Source organism: Physcomitrium patens, chromosome 1 (assembly GCF_059467195.1).
Source record: "Physcomitrium patens ecotype Gransden chromosome 1, ASM5946719v1, whole genome shotgun sequence".
NCBI lineage: Eukaryota > Viridiplantae > Streptophyta > Bryopsida > Funariales > Funariaceae > Physcomitrium > Physcomitrium patens.
In genome coordinates this window covers 29,313,907-29,333,019 of record NC_143410.1, presented here as the reverse complement: position 1 = coordinate 29,333,019, position 19,113 = coordinate 29,313,907, and positions in this window count along the sequence as shown.

The window sequence follows — 19,113 nt, the reverse complement described above, 5'->3', positions numbered from 1 at the left end:
GTTTAAAAGGGATTTATAAGAATGTAGGTGTACTTAAACTGCTCATTAATTTCAATTTAATAGGCAATGTTTATCTAACATTATAATAGGCTAGGTATCTAGTAAAAATGTCAAACTCTTCAAATTTTGATGTTTAAAAATTCGTTTTAAGAAATTAAGTAATTTTTTTCTTTCATTTAATCAATTAAAGTTCTTTCTTTTGTTTTTAATGTTCTATATATTATCTTGTTATGGAGTCCTAGTTACAAAATATATTGATTCAACACTCCCTCAAATCTAATTCATGAAAAGGCTAAGATTGGAGTATGAAATGAGATTTTCTCTAGATATTCTTTAAAATATTACATAAGCTATTATAGTTGTGATTGACACCAAATAATTAGTTCATTTTGCTGCTTCTTTTTACATAGTTTGTGTATAGAAATCTGAACATTTATTTTTATTTTTTTATTTATTTTTGTTTTCAAAGGGGGCAAAGAGTTGCATAGAACTTTTTAAGGGTGGTCTTCAAACCATTGAAAGGGGAGTTGGGTGTTTTGGCAGCCCTTACAGGAGGTTTCAGCAAGTGAGGACCTTTGTGTGGATCTATAGGACATACCCCAATTAAGTTCCTATGTCCAAGCTTCTTCAATCTTTTGTTTGATACAGTGGCATAGTGCATGTGTACATGTTTTAATTGATCTTTCCTGTGACCAAAAAACCTGGTACATCCTGCCAATACACAGTACTCACAATGACTTATGTACTCCTTTTCTTTTCCATATACTTTCATATAAATAAGCAATATATCAAAAAGTACTAATTCATTTGGAACTCACAATTTCTCCATAGAAAAGTCTTCAACATTATTTACAATTTTTTGTTTTTTGTTTTGTTTTTTGAAAAGTATGTGCATGTATATACATAGTCAAAAAGATATTGTAGGGACAGCATAAAGCTGATGGCAAGCCTTCACTGATTGTGGGTGCGTCATGCCTCCAAAGTTTCAGGCTGTGTCACGTTGACAGCTCAACTGAAGATATCCTCAATGTGGAATCCTCTCAGCTCACATACCCTGCAGCAATCTGACCTAACCCTAACCCTAATATGTCAGATACAGTGTTGTAAGATCACCTAACCCTAGCTCTACTCCTAAGAGTTGGTAGAGCTCCAGTATGAAGTACACAAGTTTCACCTCCAAATACCCACATAAAAAGCTAAGCTTACAGAATGTTTCGATCTGTTAGAAATATTTCTGAGAAATAACAAACAGTCGAATGTTGATAAACGGCTTTGAAGATAGATATATGCTCAAATGTCAATGATGTTTGCTAGATTTTGCTCTGTTGATGTTTAAATCAAATACCTCAAAAATCTCTGTACTTGAGGTATTTGGGCTCTAAAGGTGGAATTGGCACAAGTACTAGTAGCACTGCAAACTTTCAAATAACACAATAACAATGATAAGAATAACAATAACAACAATATTGATTCAAAGCTTCAGTTAACAGGAAGCTCTCAAGCCATCACAATTCAAGGATAAGATAGTACCGAAGACTTGAGAAAAAATGTGAGCTATCCGGTGAAGCATCGAATACGTTGATTAGCATTCAATACAGCATATTGGGCCTGATGGATCATCAATCTCTTGGGATCTAGAAAAATCGAGTGATACAAATCTCCGGCACAGAAATCCTGCTTTTCTTTGACACAACGAGCTAACTGTTTCCGCTGCTGTTGAAGCTTGTGATCGACTTCAGCATGGTGAGATGTGCGCTCGGAGAGTCTATGACACCACCGCAGTCACGGTCGAATGGGGCCCAGCGAGGTCCAGGACGAGGGCGGGAGATGATCTGTGCGTTCTAGACATGTTTTGTAGGCTTGGATCGATGCGGTAAAATTTGTGCGATGGGGTGACTCTGGAATAGTTTCTGTATCTCTCGGGATTGGCTACTGTGGGCGTAAGCTCCAGCAAATTGTGTGAGAGATCATTGGTCCCGTGCTCTGAAAAGTGACGAGTTCATGAGAACTGAAGCCTCGATCATCATTCTGATAAAGAACTACATGATCGAGATAATATGTTTTACTGAGGATTGATTGATTTAAGTACAAGAGAGCAACTGTGTGGCAGTTACGGTGTGCCGCTAGTGGGACTCGAGCCAATCGGCACCGGCAGTCAGTCTGTGAGTTACTCGTAGAAAATATATTTTACTAGGTACTTCTTACTGGGGTGACAATCTTCAAATGAGCTTCTATGTGCTACAATCAACACTCCCTCTCACATTGGAGCTCATTGCGTCTAGCTACTATGGATCATTGGCGTCGAGAGTTTGAGGATATACAGGTTGTAAGTCTTATTTGTTTTCTATTAGTCTTGGGTTATTAGTTCTCTCGTTGATTGAGCAATTCGTTGACTTTTGAAACAATGTGAATTGTTTATACTAGGCTTATGGATGGTGGCAGTGGTGATACGTCGAGGCTGCCCAAGTATCTTCTCCGCTATTGCTATATTGCTAGAACGTGTATGTAATTTTGTGATGAGAGATGAGTCTAAGGAGGAAGCTCCCTCTGGCTATGTAAGAAGTCGAAAAATAAGAGATGAATTCAGTATTGAGTTGAAGCTGCGGAAGTTCTATACTGTTTGCATAGGATTTTAATCCGATATTTATGAGTCATGGGATGAGTGCAAAAAACAAGTGATTAGCTTTAGAGGGGCACGATTTAAAAGTTTTAGAGACCGTTTTTCCGTAGAACAATACATAAGAGGTTAACTTATAGCACTAATTCGAAGATGGTACAGGAGTAATGTTGATTGCTTCGGGCATGCAACCATATGTAAATGTGTCCAGTAGTTTCGTTAATATATTGGCATGCTGTTCAGAGCTTGGTACGTAATCAATGATAATACCACCTGCAAGACTCTTTTCTCGAATAAAGTGGTACTAGATCTCTATATGTTTTGTACGAGTGCAAAATTGGATTGTCAACCAGCCTTATAAAACTCTGATTATCACTTAGTACAAGTGATGGATTTGCACAAATGATTTTTAATTCCTGTAGCATACATCTGAGATGAATGACATCTATTGCTGCTTCAGAGAGCATACGATATTCAGCTTCGGTAGTGTTGAGAGTAACTGTGGCTTACCTTTTACTTGATCAATCTATGGGTGATTATCCGAACTTGTCTATGAGGCCTGAAATCGGCCTTCTTGTATCGATGTCTTTCCCATAATCGACATCTGCTCAACTTACTAGAGTGAGACTGTTGTAAGGATAGAATATTCTAGAGTTGGCAGTTCCTTAAAGATATCATAGGACTCGTTTAGCGGCAGTTAAGTGAGCATTCTTGGGGGTGTTGAGTATACCGACTGAGTGTATTCACTGCAAAGCAGATATTTGGTCTTGAAATCATCGATGCATATAAGAGGCCACCAATTAAGGATTGATAATTTGTTTTATCTACTAGAAGCTGATTCATGTCAACTTGTAGTTGTAGATTAGAGCGCATTGGTGTTCTTGCTGGGTTGCAGTTGATCATGTCAAATCTGTGAAGTAGCTTGTTAATATGATTTTCTTGATGTAGCCATATTCCAGAATTGTTTCGTTTTAGTTTTGCTCCAAGATATACAGTATCTTCTCCAAGTTCATTCAAGTTTGTTGGAGTGGAGAAGTTAGTTTTTGCATTTCAATATTATTATCTCCAGTAATAATAAGATCATCAATATATAAAAGTACGATTGTATATAGGTTGTTGATGGAGTAATATAGGTTGTAATCTGCTGTGCTTTTGACTAATCCTTCATTCATGAAATGAGAATCAATTCAAGAGCACCATGCTTGTGGTGCTTGCTTCAATCCATATAATGCAGGAACTAATCTGCAGACTTTACCTTGTTGTGTAGAATTTTGAAAACGAGGAGGAATATGCAAATATACTTCTTCATCTATTTTTCCATTTAAGAATATAGTCTTTACATCTAGTTATAGTTTCTACCTCTTTTGTGCTACAAGTGTAAAAATTGTTCTAATAGTATTCCATCTGACAACTGGTGCATAAGTGAAAATAGTCCACTCGTGTTTGTTCAAATCCCCTTGCTACTAGACGTGCTTTCAACTTGTTTGGTTTATCATTGTTTCCTATTTTTATCTTAAATATCCATTTAGATATGATGGCCGTTTTTTCCTTCCGGTAAATCAACAATATCCTAGGTACCATTTTTTGTGATAGATTTTACTTCATCTTGAATGGCTTGCTTCCAGCCCTCTTGTTCAACAACTTGCTCACAGTTTTGTGGTTCGACATGTTCTGTCGAGAAAGTCATAAAATCTTTTAATTTGATATTGGGTTTGCGATCTCGAATGGAGTATCTTCGTTCTTCTATTTCTTCATTCCCTGTAATTCTTGTTTCTGAGTTAGGTCGCTGATATAGATTATTGTCTGGAGTTGTCTGTTTTGCATCTGTAGTTCCTGAATCAAAATTATCTTCGTAATGAGAAATTTCGGTGAGAGGCAATTCATTTTCATGTGATGGTGGTGTGGTTTGATGTTGATTATTTTCTGCTGGTTAGTTTGAAAATGCAGTCTGGTCGTTGATCTTCGTGGATAATTGAGTTGCGTATTCCATTATTTGTATAATTTTCGTAGCATGCTCATAACCAATTTTTGTTTCGTCTCATACAATATCTCGAGACAATATAATTTTTTGATTTGATGGATCATATAGGTGATATGCTTTTGTTTGCTCGTCAATACCCATGAGCAGACATTTCTTTGGCTTGCTTTCAAGTTTGCTTCTGTCCGTTTTTGGCACATGTACGTAGGCAAGGCAATCGAAGTTTTTTAAAAAAAAATAAAATTTGGTTTAGCGTTATATTACCTTTCATATGAGGTGACTCCTTGGGTGGCAACGGTTAGGCTCCGATTAATTAAGAAATTTGCTACATTAACGGCTTTGCTCCATAAATAACTAGGAAGGTTACAGCCTACGAGAATGTTGCGTGCTCGCTCAAAGACCGTATGGTTTCGTCTTTCAGTGATGCCGTTTTCGGGTGGAGAATGAGGTTGAGTCAACTGCCGTTTAATGCCGTGCAGCTCACAATAATTTTGAAATGCAGAGGACGTGAATTTTCCTTCGCGGTCAGTTTGCAAGCCACTGAGTTTTAGTACACTTCGTTTTTTGTAAGTTGTTTTAGCAAATGGAATACTCAAAGTGTTTCTGATTTTTCACGTATGAAGAATATCCAAGATCTTCGTGAAAAGTCGTCGGTGAAAATGACATAATATCTAGAGCCATTCGGTGATGGAGTCTTCATGGATCCAACCAAATCAGCGTGTAGTAAATGTAGAATTCTTTCTGTTCTGGTGGTTGACTTTTTTTGGAATCTCTCACGATATTGCTTTCCGACTAGACATTGCTCACATAAGTCCTGCTTATTTGGTGTGTAAAACTCCAAAATTCTTTGTTGCCAGATACGTAACTCATTGCTCCCCAATCGAGGTACCAGGGTTGGTTTTTCTCAATTTCGTGAGCTATTTCAGTGAATGCAACATTGATGTCTTCAGTTGCATTAGTGATCCCTTGCAAATAATACCAAAATTTCTAAACCGAATATATCATGTCCAAAGCTTCCTGTTGAATAGTAATGTAATTTTGTTCGGCAGCCACCAATTATTGACTGGCATAATATATTGGATGATCCAAGCTCTTTTCATCCTTCTAACTTAACACAAATCCAATAGCAATATTAGATGCATCAATATACACATGAAATGGCTTTATCCAATATGGGGCGACTAATATTGGTACAGATACCAGTTTTTGCTTCAATTCTTCAAATGCCATTGTATACTCCTTGTTCCAATCTGGACTAGTCCCATCCAATAGAGGTTTTTTAAAAGATTAATCAAAGGTTAATAAATGACTACAAATAAATGAATAAATTATTGATAATAACTGATATGACCGACAAAACCATGAACACTTGACACTATCTTTGGTCTTAGTAGGTTCATTATGTGCTGAACTTTATCTAGATAAGTAGCAATACCACTTATGGAGACTATTTGTCCCAAGAGTTTTCTAGACGAAATACCAAATTGGCATTTATCAAAGTTCAACAATATTTCATATATAGCACATTGATCCAAAAATTTGCCTATGCATTTCAAGTGATCCTATTTTATACTAAAAGTATAAAAATTATCTAAAAATATCTCCATAAATATTCATAAGTAATCCTAAATTATCTGAGTCATCATCCTCTGAAACATGGCTGGAGTATTAAATAATCCAAATGGCAAGATGTTGTCATATTGTAACACAACTATATGATGAAAATATAAATAAAAAAGATTTTATTAATATTTAGTCATCTTGGATGTTAGAAATATTGGCCAATTCTAGTGCCAATATTCAGGAGCCAATTAATGTCACCTCATTATAAGTTATACCACCATATGTGACATCAGCAATATGTTCCACCAATGTCATTGAACCAAATATCCTCCGTACCAACGAAGCAACCAGGATCATTTTCTAATCCTACATGGAACAAGCCTAGTAGGTATATACCAATGGAGATACTCAATATGCTTGATGGAGGTGCAAGAAGATCGCTTCATTATTTCTGTTACAGATAGATTGATCATTATACTAATGAATGTCTCAATTCCAGAGCCAGTGACGATTATACACCAATGTGTGGGAATTGCAAGCAGTCAGGGCATACTTATCAACAATGTAATGCTCCGTTCAATTTCAATAATTGAGATCAAAAGATCCATAGCCAAGGAAAAATTTAGGAGATAAATTGAGGTCCTCAAGGTACTCCGATAAATTGGGTGGAATGTGTCTAAGCTGTTCTTACCAATAGTCGACAAAAAGAGAAAGGACCAATTCAACATTTGGGTGAGCTTGATGCGAAGGACCAATTTGATCCAATTATGGGGACATCCAATCTAAGTCCTCTTATGGGCTTCTTATCCAATATGAGACGTGACTCGGTTGGACAACCCAATGAGGTCCCAATTATGAAGGCTTTAATTCCATTTTAAATTGTTCCATTTTCTAGGCCATTTTGGAGAAACGTCCTTTCTGTAGAAAGAGCCCCTTAGAGACAGGAATTCTATGGAAGAGACACCTCCAATTTTAAGAAAAATTGATTATAACTGTAATAGATAAGTAATTCTTACTGTAGATACTAGTTCTATTGCTATTGGATGGACTATGAATCAAGATGATTCAAGTGGAAATAGATTTGCAGTTCGATTTGGAGCTAAAGTTTTAAGTACTTGCCAACGTACATATTCGCGAGTCAAAAGAGAACTTTGGAGAGTTGTTTCGGCTATGAAAGCTAAAAGGGATTATTTGATTTCTGCTGTAGTAATAATTGAAATAAATTGCTTGCCATTACTTTGAATGATTACTAATTGTTCAATGTCGGATATTGCAATGTTAAGATGGATTGCTTATATTAAGTCATTAAATCCGAAATTTAAGTATATTGCTAGAAAAGACAATTTAGTAGCAGACATACTATTTTGAGTAAGATATGAAAGAGAAGACAAAATGGTTGAAGAAATTGATGATGTTGGATCAAAATTCTATTCAATATCAAATCTTAACAAAGAAGACAAGCTATTTCTTGAAGAATTTTATGAAGGAGAATTATTGGATATTGGTCATTACTTGAATACCTTGACTAAGCAAGAAAATTGATCTATAGAAAAATTTAAATAAATAAGAAAAAAAATTATATGGATTTTTGCTTCCAGAAGGATCCTTGTGGAAGAGACCAAAGAAAGGAATTGAAATGCCACTAAGAGTGATAGGCAATAAGAAAGAGAAACAAAAATTATTAAAGAGATTTCATGATAGTTTATGGGCACGACATAGAGGAATTTGGGCTACTTTTGCTAAACTTAAGGAACGATACTGGTAGAAAAATATGTATCAAGATGTACTCTTATTTGTAGAGTCATGTGAAATTTGTCAAGCGTATTCTAATATATGACATCGAGATGGTCTTCATCCTACATATCTTCTAGCTATTCATTTTAAATGGGTTGTTGATTTGGTTATTATGTCGATCGGGTTATGACAAATGAGATATTTGATCATAGCTCGTGAAGATTTATCAAATCAAGTAAAAAGAAGAACATTGAGAACAAAATTTATAGAAGGAATTTGTAGATTTTTACTTGAAGATGTTATTTGCTGCTACAGATGTGTAGAAAAAATCACTACAGATCGTAGAGAATTAAATGCACAAGAAGCTCGTGAATTCTTTGAAAGATGTGGAATTAAACTATCACTAACTACTGCTTATAATCCTGAAGGAAATGCAAATAGTAAATGTGGTCACCCAATGATTGTGAAAGCATTAGTTAAAGCTTATAATGGGAAGGTTAGAGAATGGCCACAACTTTTGTCATTTATATTATAGGCTGATCGGACAATTCATAGCTCATTAACGGGATATATGCCTATTGAGCTTATGACAGGTCAAAAATCAATTATGCCAATTGAAGAAAAGGTATCTACTTAGAATGTGCTACCATGGAAAGATGAATTGATAAGAGAAGAACTTCTAGCTTTTACAATTCAACAATTAGAACAAAAATCAGAAGATGTAAAAATAGCATTAGAAAGATTAAAAAGAGCAAGGCTACGAAACATGGCACGATTTGATAAGCAGCATTGATTGAGGCCTAAAGCAATTGAAGAAGGTGATTAGGTTTTAGTCTATGATAGTAGCTTAGACAATCAATACAGTACTTTAAGGAAGTTTTTTAAACAACGATTTGGACCATATGTGCTAACAACTGTTCATGATAATGCAACTTACTCATTATAGGAGTTAGATGGAACAAGATTAAAAATACCAATTACAAGGAAGCGAGTAAAAATATTTAAACAAAAATATATAGAAATAAATATAGAAGACCTTGGTGAAGACATAGATATTCCTCAATAGGAAGATGAATTTGACTTGGATAGTAAAAGTGATGAAGATGATTTGAATGAAGACTCGAAGAACATATTATAAATCAAACAACAACTAGATTATTTGGTGCATACAAGAGGATGCACAGGTTCAGAGGAGGTGGATGTCATGTTGTAACATGACTATATGGTGAAAATATAAATGAAAAAGATTTTATTAATATTTAGTCATCTTGGATGTTAGAAACAGTGGCCAATTCTAGTGCCAATATTCAGGGACCAGTTAATATCACCCCATTGCAAGCTATACCACTGTACGTGACATCAATAATATGCTCCATCACCATCATCAAACCAAATACCTTCCGTACCAACGAGGCAACCAGGATCATTTTCTAATCCTACATGGAACAAGCTTAGTAGGTATATACCAATGGAGATACCTAATATGCCTGATGGAGGTACAAGAAGATTGCTTTGTTGTTTCTATTATAGATAGATTGGTCATTATGCTAGTGAATGTCTCAAACCTAGAGCCAGTGACAATTACACGCTAGTATGTAGGAATTAGAAGCAGTCGAGGCATACTTATCAACAATGTAATGCTCCGTTCAATTTCAATAATTGGGATCAGCAGATCCAAAGCCCAGAAAAAATTGAGAAGATAAATTGAGGTCCTCAAGATACTCCGATAAATTAAGTGGAATGTATCCAAGCTATTCTTACCAACAATTGGCAAAAGGAGAAAGAACCAATTCAACATTTAGGTGAGCTTGATGCAAAGGGCCAATTTGATCCAATTATGGAGACATCCAATCCAGGTCCTCTTACAGGCCTCTTACCCAATATGAGACTTGACTCGATTGGGCAACCCAATGAGGTCCCGATTACGAAGGCTTTGATTCTATTTCAAGTTGTTTTGTTCTTTAGGCCATTTTGAGGAAATGTCCTTTCCATAGAAAGAGCCTCTTAGAGGCGGGAATTCTATGGAAGAGCAGTCTGTTGTTCTAATTCCGAATCTAGGGCGGAAGAATAGAGGACCTCATGGAGTAAAAGAAAAAGAGAGGAAAAGGAAGAGGGCATTCAGAGATCGAGATTTTGGGGATCAGAGAGCCAACTTCAAGCTCCTTCAAAAGGTATAAGACTTAGTTTTTCATAGGATTGGGAGGACTGGGCAATCATTGCTCAAAGTCAGTATTTGTATTGTGATTTGGGTTTTTTTTGCAATAAAATTAAGGCTAGTATTCATGACTGTTTTGTAAAATTAGATAGACATCTGCTGTTGAAATTTTAGAGGTGTCTAAATGGTTGAGTATGCCAAGTGCATGCAAAAATTTGTGTTAATCTAATGGTAAAAATAGAGGATATATGATCATTAGTGTAAAGAGATATCAGAAGTTTGCATATTGGGGTTGTTAGGATTTTTGTAATATCTGGAGATCTACTAGCTAGAATAAGGTGAATTTTGATGTGGTAAGTCAAGGACTTAAAGGTGGAGCTATATACAAAGTTTGAATGAGAATTAATAGTTAGAAAAGGAAAAATTACAAGTCAAAGTTTGTCATCAACTTCTACGCGGCAGTCAAGGGACATCAGTGTAGATTTACAGCGTTTTCTCGCAATCTATAAGTTGGATTGGATTAAACTTCTTAAACATTTAGAAGACTTGCAAAGACACTAGTGATAGAAGTTTTACAACAATCAGACGGTTAGATTGGGAATTACAGCTTGCCGAAGCTTGCTCTCTAGGATTAAGGTTTAAAATTTTTTAAAAAATAAAATAAAATAAAATAAAAAATAAAAAATAAAAAACAAAAGCAACACTAACAAATAATAAAAGAATTTATGTTTATAATATCTAGAAGTTATTAAAAAAGTGTTTCTAAGCACTTTGTATTAGGATTAAGCTTTTACATTGATATCTGAAATAGTTGTATTTAGATGGTTGAAACCCACTAGATTACTTGGATACTTACAAAATATTGTTTTATCTTCCACAGCCAGATGCCCGATGTCGTACTATAAATGCTTATAATATGTAAAAATTAGTTAGAACATATTATATGTTAATAAATCTAGATGTATGTTAGAGTGGCTAGTAGATTAAATTAAAAAGAGTTGGTATAAGGAACTTTACTTTGTTTCTTAACTTGCTTTGATTTTGACATTAAAAAAATATATATACATACAGGACCTAAATATTTAGTATAAAGCTTAAGAGAATGTTGGGGCCTAAAGAAGAAAATCTTAACTAATAGGAAGCTTATTGGGAGGGATGAAAGCAAGGCATGGTTGGATGAAGGCAAGGAATGGAAACCTTCATTCCTATTGGTTGAAGGCCATGCCCAATGGACTTCAAGGAGGCTGCCCGAGGCCTTATTAGGGATTAGGATTCTTCTTTCAAGGGCATTCGGAGATTATAAGCTAGGATTGTAAAGTTTAGGATTTGGAGTACAATTTGTGTGCAAAAATTAGAGGATTTGAAGTTAGGGAGAAGAAGTTATAGCCGTTTAAAGTTAAGGTGTTAATTTAAGAAATATTGTTACTCTTTTGAAGATATGAGGAGTTTTATAGCAGCTTTTGAAGATCAAAAATTGTGACTGGAATGGCAATTTTAAGGTCTACATCTTTCTTAAAAGAATTATTGCTTTTGGAGTTCATATGGAGTTATAAGGAATTAAAGGCGGCGCTTCCAAATCAAAGGTAGTAAGTAAGCAGTTTTATTTGTAGTAATGGTTGGAGCCATAACTTGAGTATTTGGACGAATTTTTGGCTCAAACTTTTTAGAGAATGTAAAATTTTGTGTTAAGAAGCTATATATACAAATTTCGTGGCATTTGAGCTTATATTTTGTGAGATATGAAGAAAATTGCATGTAGGTATATAAAGACAAGGGTTTGAAGTGACTATTAGGGTTTTTAAGTTATCTCAAGATCCGCAATAAATTTACATTTGAAAATTGTTGTAGAAGTTAATAAGAATACATCAGTACTTCATGTAAAATTTGAATTTGTTTGGATGGTCGGATTAGGAGATATGAGGTGTTGAAGTTCGGGAAAATCTCCATATAAGAATAAATAAGGTTTTAGAAGATTTTATCATATTTTGGATGTTGTTGGTTACTTGAGGCTTGTATATTTGGTGTAATTACTCAAAAAAGAGAAAATTTATATATAAACTTAGGACTTCCCTTATTTTCAAGCTTGATTGAATAATTAGTGACAATCATAAGCCCGACGTTTTCTTGAGGCAAACTCTCTCTACCCCAACACCGGTGCGTTTTCAAGTTAGATAGCATGTAATATGATAACGCGATAAGCAAATGTTCCCCAATCTGTATTAAAGTAGACTTTAGTTAATCTTCCTTTATAATTTTAACTTAATTATAACCAAAAAATCCATCTAGAAAAGAATAACATTCATGCCCTACTACAACGTCTAATATACTATCCATAAAAGATAATGGAAAGTAATCTTTTTTGATAGCCGCATTTAGTTTATAAAAATCTTAGCAAATTCTGATTTTTTCATTCTTCTTTGGCACCATAATCAATTAAAGAAACCCACTCACTATTCAGTACCAGATAAATAAAACTAATCTCAATAAGCTTGTCTAATTCGTCCTTTACTATTAGAAAATATTTTGGATTAAGTCGATCTTGCCTCCGATGGACAAATTTAGCATCCTCCTCCAAAATGATCCAATACTTACAGACTTCCACATGAATACCTTTAAAATCAACATAAGTCTAAACAAAAGTAGATTTATGGTAAATGAAAAATTCTTTCCAACATGTCAACTCTTGATCTTGAATATTTTTATAAATTTTAATTATTTGAAATATTTTATTTATTGTCAAGTTAATAATTTGACATAAAGATTTAATTGCATTTCTCTGTTTCAACTCTCTCACTGTTTCTGATCCATTTGTCAAGTTTGACATATTGGAAGTACTCAATTGTGATTCCAATGCACTGACCTGGTGCACATCATATTTATTCATCCAATTTATAATAATATGATGAATATATCAAATATTCTCTCAATCCTCTATATTGATATACTACCCTATGGTGTTGAGTTGTCTCGAAGGATGCTCCTTCCTTTGATATGATGGTGTCTTCATCAGAATTGAGCTCATTGTCAGATGTCAATTCAAATGTTGACATTTGAGATTCTTCATGATAGTGTACTGGGTACATTTGTGATATCATCTTATCTTCACCTCTTTCGATGACGCTGGAGCTATCATCCACTTGAACTCTAGGAATCATAATATCATTTATCAATATGTCAATGATTGATACACTTGGGTCAAGGTTCAAACTGACTTTAAAAACTTCTTTGTTATATTACGTATGCTATATTAATGATGAATTCAATATAAAATTACTCTCCAATATAATTATTAGAAATTGCTTCATCAAAATAGAAGATTGAATAGCATCTAGATCTTTCAAAATGTCATTAGGCTTCATGTTTAAAGAAATTTTCAATGCCTTCTTTCTTTTCATTTATTTCAGCTTTACTCCTTGAGATAATATATTTTTCTTTCTTGGACTTAAACTTTGAACAAGTGGAGGAGCTTTCTCAAAATGTTCGTCTACGAAAAGATCTTTTAATGGATAAGACATCTCTTGGAATTGCATAGAGGATGAAACTAGTTTAAGTTGAGTCGAGACCTTGGTAGTTGGGACCTTATTTATTTACGTAGATAGACTAGGTCTCATCATCAATAACATGCCTATTATAAAAATTAGATTTGACGTTCTCATAATTGGATTGAATTGGTCCTTTGTAACTAATTCATCCAAATATTGAATTGATTCTTTTTCCTTTTGCTGGCTCTTGGTAAGTACTACTTGGACACATTCCATTCAATTTACTGAGAAATCTTGGGGACCTCAATTATTATCCTTGATCTTATTTTATAGTTGGATCTGTTGATCACAGTTGTTGAAATTGAATGGAGTATTATACTACTCATATGTATGTCCCAACTATTTAGAATTTCTATAAACTAGAGCATATTCATCACTAATTCTTAGATTAGGACATTCACTAGCATAATGATCAATCTACCTATAACAATAACAACGAAGTGGTCTTCTTTTACCTCCATCAAGCATATTAGGTGGCTTCTCTGGTATATACCAGCTAAGCTTGTTCCAAATTGAATTAATAAATGATCTCGATTATTTTTTTGGTACAGAGGTAACTAGAATCGATTGCAGTGATGGAAAATATTGCTAATATCTAGTTCCTTCGCATAGTTATGGGAGTTTGATGCAGAATTTGGATTATAATTTGGACCTTGAAAGTTATTAAAGGCTTAATTTTACCTATTTGAACAATTTCTATTCTACGTAAATGTATTTTTTATTTGAACTTGATTGACATTCCATTGAGTAGGTGGAATCATGGTCTGATTATCAAAATGTTGTTGCTTTTTTCAATTCCAACAATTAGCTGCCAAATGCTTTCTTCCAAAGAATGTACATTGCACCATCATTTGTAGAGGAAAGGGGCATTTTGTCACCAAATGACCTTAGTCCTTATAATTACTACACCATATATTGGGCCTAATATTGGTAGATTTTTGCCTCTTTTTTTTATCCTTAGCCATATTGATTGCCATTTCTTCTATTTTCTTAGTCAAATTTAATAATAAGATTTTATTAGAATCCTTTGGAGCTGATACTATTGGCAACTCTATTGTAATTAACAGTTGTTGTTGATAAGAAAAATATGGGGACTGTGACATTGCCATGTTTGGTGGTATAGCTTGCAATGGGGTGACATTAACTATTTCCTAAGTATAGATACTTTAATTTGCACCCCCATTGAACATTCTGGTATAACTAACCACTGCTCTATTCTATACCAAGATTTGATAACCTCCTTGAATTAGAATCATAGTAGCTCTCATACTTAAAAATTTATCATAATGGCATTCCTCCCAAACCTTGACTCAATTAAGAGATGAAGTTACCGTATTTGGTTGAGCCTCTTTTACAAACATTTTTAGTTTGGGTGGATGCAACTAGTTGATTAATATGGATAATATAAAAGCCTCCGACATTTGATGATTTGGCCACTTGCGGAGTATATCTGCCACACTGCCATAGTGTGATTCCATTGCCTCTTGTGGACTCATTTTGTTATTCATTAATCTTTCTTGAAGCCGATTCTCAAAACCAATTGGGTAAAAATAGATTAAAAATATATTCTTCAATACCTCCCAATTAGGAAATTGATTTATGGATTAGCGATAATACTATTCAAACACCATGTCTTTTAAGGTCATTGGCAACCATCGCAACTAAATATCTTTAAAATTCTAAGATTTGAATAATTAATTTTCTTATTATGAAGTAAAATAAATCTTCAACTAATTTAGGTTTATTTTAGCTCATATTAATCACATAAGTAATTATTAGAATAATTATATATGTATATGGCATTATCCTCTCTTCTAGTGACAAGTTCTTCAAGGAGTGGTTATCATATATTGAAGAAATTTAAGATATGGCAAATTATGTTTGCTATAAATTTTAAGCTTTTTTTTCTTTGAAGATAGTTGATAGGTCTTCTTAGCTATTGATAGTATCTCATATTAAGAGAAAAAGACCACTATATTATTTAAGTATTATTAAGGCATTGAAAACTTCTTTCAAATAAATTATTTGAAATATCATTAAGAATCATTTCTATGTCTAATATAATCACCAAATATTGAAAGTTTCTTTTAAAGTTGTGATATCAAATATGTTATATCTCACCATATATTTAGGTAAAGATATATTGTTCTTAAAAATCTTCATCTCAATTATGTCATCTTAAAGGTTGTCATAATTACAATGTCGTTTTTAGTAAGTCAGTAAGTGATAAATCTTGATATGAGTTTGTTGATTGTTGATTCTCCATCTCTTTAGTATCACAAATAAATAAAAGTTACAAACAAGAATAGAAGATAGAATGCTATTTTTATTGGATCTTATTTCTTTTATAGCAAAGATTTGTTATTTTTTATCTTAATTTTGATGGATGTTGTTAATAAAAAGCTTCAATTTTTTTTGTTGCATTTGCAAGATTCTTTGTTAGCTTCCATATGCATTCATTAATTTCTTATCTATGGCAAGGAACAAGATCTTCTAATCTATTTCAGCATTGTCTTGCATCTAAGATTTCTTCCACCTCAAATTTTTAATTATTATCCATTTTTATAGAAAGAGGTGGCATTTGACTTCTTGTCAAGATATTCACTATCTTTGTGAGCTAAAGATCTTCTCTATCTACTTTAAAAATATAAATAATTAGACAACAAGTTCAGAAGGTAGTAGGCTTTAATTGTGTGATTATTTTATGATTGGTTAATTAATCAAGTGATTGTAGTTTCAATTTTTTAAATAATACATTTTAATCAATAGGTACCATTTGATTTAACATCGGATAAGAGATAAAAAATTAAAAAATAAATAACTTAAATAGAACTAGTAAAATAAAAGTAGATAGATGAAAAAAAATGGATAGAATAAGCAGCTGGATAAAAACAATTCTACTCTATGCAAACAAGCATAGCTGGATGGAAACAATGCTGATGTCTTATTATTATATTTATCTTTTTTCAAATTTTTAAAATAAAAAAATTAGTAGCAATTCACTCATTTTTATCTTAAAAAATTATTAAAATTTTCTATAAATAATTTTTTATCAATAATATTTTGAAAGGTCATTTTTAGATTCTTTTTCTTTGCAAGTCATTTCAAATGGTTGCCATGTATGACTCATAAAAATGACTCACTTGGATATTTAGTACAAAAAAAATTAATTATTATAAAGAAATGGGAGAAGATTTGAAGGCCACACAAAGTTCTTAGGCTAATTGGATGTTTTTAAATACCATGATGAAGTCAAAAATATAAAAATATTGGTTCTACTAGTAGAAAATAGGAAGATCAATAGATAGTGCAGTCTTTGTAATAAGAAAGGTGTACAAGTTTCATATGAGTTGTAATACTTTGAAGGTAGAGTAAGGTCTTGTGGCTTCTTTTAGAAATATATATACATTATATGTGAGCCTTGGTGAGGCTCAAATCCTTGAATTATAAACAAATTATTTTTAAAATATTTTTTTTATTTAATTTTTTTAATATTTACTTATTATCTTTAAACTTCTATAACTTATTTATAGTAATTTAGATTTATATATTTTTATGCCATTAAAATTATAATAAAATTAACTATCTAAAATAATAATTTTTATTTATTTATTTATTTATTTATTTATTAATTTTTATTAATTCCAATGAACAAATATAATTCAATAACATATACTTTTTATATTATTCTTGTACAAAAAATATATCTCACTTGCCAACTTCTTTGAAATGCATGCAATAAATTTTTTATTATAAAGCAAATCATACATCCATATTTGATGGTCAATTTAATTGGAGATGTGATTGTGAATACTCTTATAATATATTAATATCCATAAGCAGCATTGTATACTTAATATGAAGTACGATAACAATATACAATCAACAACTTCTATTATTTTAGTCTACAATGACAAAATTATAATTTTTTTAATAATACTTTGCTCATAATAAATCTAAAGGTGTATCGTATACTAAAAGAATTACTATGAAAATTAGTTAAGAAAGACTTAAAAATTACAAAATCCAACAAGATTTTTATTTAAAACCACTTTTTTAATTTAAACTTAAAAAATAAAATCAAATAAAATCAAATAAAAATCAACAATCTCTTTTTATTCATAACTAAAGATTTGAAAAAAATCCACAAGTGTATATTATATCAATAAAAATATCTTAAAAAATTGATTGAAGTAATCGCAAAAATTTCTATAATTCAATAAAAATTACATATAAAATCATGATTTTAAATTTTGGCTATTTTTTTTAAAAATAGCTATATCTTTTTACTCATAATTAAAGATTAATAAAAAAATCCATAAATAAGCCTTGTATTATTAAAATATCTTTAAATCATTAGTCAAAAAAGATTCAAAAATTACAAAATTTAAACAAAAATTGTATATAAAATCATTTCTTTAAAATTTTATTTTTTAAAAAATTCTTAAATATATTTTTAATATTTTTCAATTATCTAATCAATATTCCCTTAGATGATGAGGGCACATCCTCTTCACCATTTGATTGAAGTAATAGAACATTTAATGTACCTAAAAATTTGTTTGATTACACCATCATAGAATTAATTAATTTTGATTTTCAAATAAAGTCTATTATATCAAAAATTAATGATATTTGAACTAATCTTAAAAGACCTTAAAATAATAAAAAATTCTTCTTTAATTCTTTCAATACATAAGATTCATTTCTTTGTTTTAATATGACTTTTGAAAAACAAAAATTCTTTGTCTACTTAATTGCATTTGTGCCTAAAATCTACTTGAGAAAATAAATCAAATAGTGATCTTATATAAAAATTAGATGTAAAATAAAAAATTAAAAAAATAAAGTTCATTGAGGTATTATGAAAAATTTAAAGTCATTATCTAAACAATTAGATTTAAATGATTTTTTATATATTTGTAGAATGGGTAGGATTTTTTTGTTTTGCAATACATAGGATGTAGGATTAAGAAAATCTAATAAATTGATGAATGGATGGTTTAAAAGGTAAGATGGATGATTCAGAAAAAAAAAGTAGTTATCATTATATTATGTATTAGTTGGTATTTTGAGGTAAGCATAAGAAGGTTGAGGAAGAAGTAGGAGGGACGAGACTGTGATAGTTATGAGCTGGAGTAAGCTTGGTCCTACTTCTTGTTTCTTTGTAGTTGAAGAGTAATGAATAGTTTTTGAATAATGTGAAGTGAAATTTTGGAATGAAAAAGAGATTAAATATTGTAAATAAAGTATGGAATTTATTGTGGATGAACATAGTGGAGAATTGTAAGTGGACAATTTGAAGTATTGGTGAAGAATGATTATGAATGGGAGAATTATAATATTGAGGTTTGAGAAGGAGTCTTTGGAGTTTTGATTTGTATAAAAAAGTATAGAGAGAATGATAGTTAAATGTAGAAGATTCCAGTGATTGGATTATGGAATAATTGTATGTTGTTTTTTAAGATAGTATAGTATTACATATCATTGTTATAAATTAGGAGAAGAGAAGAGAAGAGACAGT